We start from the raw sequence: 6,570 nt of genomic DNA on the forward strand, positions 1-6,570 counted from the left end.
AACAAGATTTCAAAAATGTTTATGACCCAATGACTGCCTTAATTATGAATCCCCAGGTAGATATTTGTGAAATCCTCACCCAATGTGGTTTTTTCCCCCTCTACCAGGTCCTTTATGCAGTTAATAACACTAAGATAAAACAAGTTTTCTCTTTTTTTAAAGTTTATTTATTTATTTTGAGAGAGAGAGAGCACAAGGGGGAGATGGGCAGAGAGAGAGGGATAGAGAATCTCAAGCAGGCTCCAGGCTGTCAGCATGGAGCCCGATGCAAGGCTCGATCTCACGAACGTGAGATCATGACCTGAGCAGAAAACAAGAACTAGATACTTAACTGACTGAGCCACCCAGGTGCCCCCAAAACAAGTGAAGTTTCTTGTGGGTGCCCCCATCTTCCTTGTGGCTGCCAAAGCCAGAAGAGACCTGGAGTAGAATGCTTAGTCATGGGGAAAGCTGCTGTGCTTGGCCTGGCAGACGGGGAAAGGAGAAGGGTTCAATTCTTCACAACCTGAATGGCATCCTCATTCTCCAATGTATGGTATTATCCCACTGTTTGAGAATTGTGTTTCACAGAGAGACCCCCCCCCCAGACCAAAAGATATTTAAATTCTTTGATAAGGCTTTTGGGATTATTCATTTAGAAATCTCCCATGTGATCCTGGGGGAAGGCAGCACCACTGGAGATATGTAACCGGGCAACTGGGCTATGGGTTTGGTGTAAATCCTCACTAGTTTTTCTTAGTACCGGATATTTTCCAACAGGTTGCCAAAATTGCATCAGCGATGGGCAGAGATGGAGGCACAGTGAGGCACCTTATAGATGATACCCGATTCTTCAATGGAGACCTGATCAATCTTATTTGACGCGTAGATACAGCAGATATAAACTCTGTTTCCTTCTACCGCACCAACGAGGTCCTCTACTGTGGCATCGCTATGCAGAGCCACACCAGCCTTATTAATTTTGTATTCAACCAGAATGCTCTTCACAATTTCAGCATCCAGCTCACTCTGAGAGCAAGTGGCTGTGAGATTAATGCCTCCCTTATCCTTCTTTTTAAAGCCAATGTAAGCAGGGTTGTTGTTCAAGTGAATACTAAAGCCTTCCAACTTGTTTTCAATTATCTTCTTATGTTCCAACGGTTTCAGAACACCAGGAACCAATCAGGATCAAGTTATTTGCTCAGGCCACTGCAATGACTTCCTCTACTTTTCCCCATTCTTGGTACCCTCACTGATAACTGGGAGATTCAGGAGCTGGATCTTGGCACCTTGGTATCTGATGACACCAGGAACTATAGGTGGTGAGAGTAGTGAATTCAGGCTGTCATTTGTAATATAAGTAGTGTTGACTTCTCCTAGGATAGAAAATCTACAAACCCAATTTGAGCATCACTTAATCTTGACCACATCAACATCTTCTCCCAGCCCGCTATCTCGAGCTTTTGAAGTAATGTGTTCTCTGAAGCTTAGAAAGACAAGACTTCATCAGGCATAGGCGGTGTGGCCTTGTTTTTCTTGAATGTAAGCCATCTTGGCTTCAAGATCCGTGATCTTGATTCAGGTGCTGCTCCTGGTGGCAAATCCCAGGGGATGCGGTGGTCTCTATACTGCTTCCCGTCAAACACCTGGTGCAGAGCAGCCACACCCATCAGGTGTTAATGCAGTACCTGCGCATAGGCGAGTACTTCCTACTTCTAGAGAGAGTTCTACCTGTGAGGCTTACGGAGCCACACAACGTGAAGCATTCTCCTCTCCCCCCAGCCAACTCCCCATTTTTTAAAGTCTTTGTTGTTGTGTGGGTGCCATTTCTTTATTGGGGAAGGGGATGAGTCATCCACTACGTACCTCTGTGCTGGCCCCTAGGTGCACACAGGTCGCCAAACTCTGCATACTGAATAAAACAAAGCAGAAAGACAAGTTTATTGCAACAGTTTTGACCTGCAAACTGGGAAACTGAAGGCTACCCAGAGGTATGAGTTCCGAGTTGCTCACAGACTAAAGGGTTTTAATAAGGCAAAATGCAGAATATATTTGTTTTTTTCAGAATGATTGCCTGATGGTTTTCTTCCTTATTTGCATCAGGGTAGTGGAGTCAATGAAACAAGGAAGTCCAAAGATGATGTTAACAGATGTGGTGTTGGGGGATTGGCTGGCATCCTTTGCTGATTTCTAAGAAGAGCTGTAAATTTCTGTAACTTAGGTAAGTCTGTTTTGTTTTTCTTTAATGAGACTATACAGCCCAGTTCCATTTTGTCTTCAATATACGTGACTCCATTTTTGTTTTGGTTCTCTAGTATACATATGTGTACATACACATCTGCAGTACGCCAGAGCTCTGGTGGGTTGGGGACGTCAAGCTCTTTTACAAGAGGGTATTATTAGAAAGAGCTGATTCTAATAGATGGGAAGCTGCAGCTCCACCCTGGTGGGAAGCCATCTCTGTCTTCATGCCCAGGTGGAGCTAATAACACGGGGGTGGGGAGTCGTGGGGGTGGGGGTAGCTGAACAGTGAAAGGACCTTGGGTGGACAGAACAGCCTCCAACCCTCCCACTCTGCCGGGACTGGTGGCCAGGACACACCCTACCTCAAGGTAGGTCACTGGACTCTGCGGGGACAGGGCTTGGAAGACCTTGAATGCTCCATGGGACCACTCCTTGGTATGGTATGGCCATTCTCCATGCCATACTTGTCAGAGTTCATGACTCTTCATCTCTCATGATAATTTATATCAATCAAATGTTTGCAGGTGAGGAATGATGAATTGAATTGTTGATTATAATAATTAATAGCAACTTGGCAGAGTGCTGTGAATTATGCTGTTGTCCCTTTCACCCCTTCTCCACCTAGGCTCTAGTGTATGAGAAAGTGGATGCCAAAGTGGTGATTTAGCAATTGCCACATTAGTTGTGATTTTTGAGACATTATAGAAAAAAGGAGAGGTTACAGAATTTAGAGTAGGAAAAAACTAACAATTTGGGGTTTTTTTTAAAGGTTTTATCTGAAAATTGTGGGTCATTCGATTTGTAGTTGATACTAGAGAAGAGTCTGCATTTTGTTATGAAAGGGATGATTTATTCACAGAGAGAAAAGGGTGTATTGATTAGTAGGAGTTACTATGTGGTGATTTAGAATAAACTTTGTTGAAAAAACCTTAATTTCAGGATTTGGCAGGGTTTGGCTGGTATACCGGAAACAACATGTTCTTAGCTAATCACTTACAGTTTTTTAGGACATGCTTGGAGGCAAAATAGAGACCTGCAGACAAATGATTCTGGAGATGAGTAAGCTTTTAGCTTGTTATAACAATGTAACCGAAGATTCCTACATGGAAGTTGCAAAAATAATTGGCACATTTCTGTTTGAAATGTATTAATGACTTAGAACACAGAGAAATACATAAAACTAATCAACATTCATCTAGCAGTTCACAATTAATAGCTCATGTAATCTGGAATAGAATCAGAATTCAGAAGTATCTCTATGACTTGGAAATAATGGGCTCAATTCAATAAGAAAGTATTTATGTGAAATGTCCAAAATAGATGAATTCATAGAGACAGAAAGTAGATTGATGGTTGCTAGGGCCTGGGGGAAGTGGGGAAAGGGAGTGATTACTAATGAATTGTTTCTTTTTGGAGTGATAAAATGTTTTGGAATTAATTAAGGGTAATGGTTGCATATTTTGTGAATATACTAAGGCCTACTAAGTGTACACTTTGAAAGGGTGAATTTTATAACTAGTTATATCTCAAAAAAAGTTTGAAAAGACATGTATGGCTAATAAACTGGGAATAGAACAAAAACTTACGAAAAACATAAAGAAACTAAATATAGTAAGGAGGTTTTATCTTGCACATGTAGCCAGGTAAAGCTAGCTGCATTCCCATTAACTTATGCATTAAAAATGAACAATAAGAGTATATTATCTCCATTATTGTTTAGCATTGTTTTAGATATTCTAACCAGGACGTATGTTTTAAATACTCTAACATGATATATATCATATTTAAATACCAGAAAACAGAAGGCAATGTTATACTCAGTGCAGATGATTTGATTGTCTACATAGAACACAGAAAAGAATTAAAACATTCATTTTCATTTTATTTAAGTTTAGGTGACAATGTTCCATTAGTTTCAGGTGTATAACATAGTGATTTGAGAACCCTATACATTGTGTTGTGCTCACCACAAGGATAGCTACCATATGACACTATCACAATACCATTGGCTGTATCCCTTAGTTTAGCTTTCATCCCCATGACTTCTTCATTCAAAATGAAAACATTTAAATTTGAAATTGAAAGAATTCAAAAAGGTAGATGGATAAAAAAAGAATTGTTTAAAAAAATCAACGGTTTTCCTATATGTTATAAACAAACTAACATAACAGAAAATTAAATGGAAAAGAGAGCTCATTCACAATAACAGTCTAAATAATAAAATACTCAGGATTTAAATTAATAAGAGATGTGCAAAGAAGAATTCTTTCATGGGTCTCAGAGATGGGCAATTGTAGGAAATTGATGAAAACGATGTCATGGTAGAGAACTTTACTAGGGAGAGAAAATCTTTTTTTGGGTAGAGAGTTCAAAACTTCTATCAGATTTTCAAATGGCTTTAAGAAACAAGAAGGTTTATATATCATTATCCATAAAGCATCAGTGTCTGTAATAGTGTAATAAGAATACATTGAGGAATAAGTAGAAGAATAACTTGCTAGACAAACGAGTTGGAATTGACAGATAAATGTAACCATATAGAAAATTTAAAAATTATGAAGTGGTATAAGTATTTGGTTTGTGATAAAGGTGACCTCTAAAATAATAGAAAAAAATGAATTCTTAAACACATGCTTTTAAAGAAAAAAGACAATTATTTAGAAAAAAATAAATGTATTTTCTATTTCTTTCCATATACCAAAATTTCAGATTTATTAAAGAGTTTGCATAAAAGTTAAATCTTAAAAAAAAGTATTAGAAGAAAATTTAGGTTAATTTTTATGTAATGTATGTCTTGAAGAAGGCCTCAAACCATTATTAAGAAATGAATATTCTTCTGAGTACAGGAAAATATAGGAACTTTATGTAGAGTATAAAAGGCGAATAACAAACTGGTAAAAGCATGGCAATATATATGACAAGGTTTAATGTACTTAATACGCAAAACTCTAAAAACTTCTAAGAGAGATCAAAAGAAAAGTGATCAAAGGCCAAGAAAAAAGCAATGTCTAAGAAGAAATACAAATAATCAGTAGACATATAAAATGTTCAAATGTACTATTGGTCAAAGAAGTTCAAGTTTAAATAGCAATAATATAGCACTGGCTAGTATTAAGAAGTCTGATAATACCCAGTCTTTAAGGCTGGAGTTAGGAAATAGGCTTTTCTATTCATAGACTGGTGATCAGGGTCAAAAATTGCCATCACGTTTCTAAATGGCAGTTTGCCAATATCTACCAAAAGCCTTAAAAATGGGGCTAAACTTGGGGCACCTGGGTGGCTCGGTTGAGCATCGGACTCTTAATTTCGGCACAGGTTGTGATCTCATTGTTTGTGAGACTGAACCCCACGTGCTATCAGCACAGAGCCTGCTTGGGATTCTCTCTCTCTCTCTGCCCCTACCCTGCTTGTGCACGTGCTCTCTCTCTCTCTCTGTCTCTTAAAATAAACAAATAAACTTTAAAAAATAAAAATTAAAAAAAAATTATGGGTAAACTTTGACCCAGTAATCACTGTTCTCAAAATGTATCCTAGGGAAATGATTATGTAAATACTCACAAATGTATATTTGAGAAATGTCTCTGCAGCATTTTTTATAACAGTGGCAATTTTAAACAGTATTAAGTAGGTTACATGAATTATGGCTGTGGCAACAGTAATTTCCCAAAATATTTTCAAAAAATATTCCCAGTCCAGGGGTGCCTGGGTGGCTCGCTCAGTTAAGTGACCAACTCTTGATCTCACCTCAGGTCTTGATCTCAGGGTCATGAATTCAAGCCCTGTGTTGATCTTCATGCTGGGTGTGAAGTCTATTTAAACAACAACAACAAAATTCCAGTCCCGTTCGCTCTTCCTTAACCTTGTCTCTCCCCCATTTACAGTTTGAATCTGTTTTGCCTTGCCCTGAACCTAGGTAGGACTTTGTGGCTCTCTCACTGAATAGAATATGATGAAAGTGATGTTTAAAGGCAGTATCTGGCTCTCTTTTGGAATTTTCTTCCTCAAAACCCAGTCCATTTGTTTCCATATTGTGAGGAAGCCCCACCTCCAGGGCAAGGTCACCTGTGGGCATTCTAGTGGCATCTAGTGTTCATGTAAGCGAATGAGATTTCAGATGAAACCAGCCTCCAGCCTTTGAGCCACTACAGCTGATTCAGAGCAGAGAGAGAGAGAAGTCTGCTGAGCTCTTTCAAACTGCAGATATGTGAGCAAAAGAACAATTGTTTACAGTCACTTCATTTTGAACCGGTTTGCTACATGGCTATCGTACCTTGGACAGTATTGTTACATCTAAAACCTGCATATTGTGAAGCCATTTCACATGAAAGTATACAGGAATAACTATCT

The 6,570-nt window shown here is 38.7% G+C and overlaps 1 pseudogene; it reads right to left on the reverse strand.

Moving 5' to 3' along the window:
- Positions 1 to 490: 490 nt before the first annotated feature.
- On the reverse strand, positions 491 to 1,328 carry LOC109268860 (developmentally-regulated GTP-binding protein 1-like; annotated as a pseudogene).
- Between the last annotated feature and the right edge of the window lie 5,242 nt (positions 1,329 to 6,570).

The sequence above is a fragment of the Panthera pardus genome, unplaced genomic scaffold (assembly GCF_024362965.1).
Source record: "Panthera pardus isolate Hobbes unplaced genomic scaffold, ASM2436296v1 HiC_scaffold_8, whole genome shotgun sequence".
Lineage (NCBI taxonomy): Eukaryota > Metazoa > Chordata > Mammalia > Carnivora > Felidae > Panthera > Panthera pardus.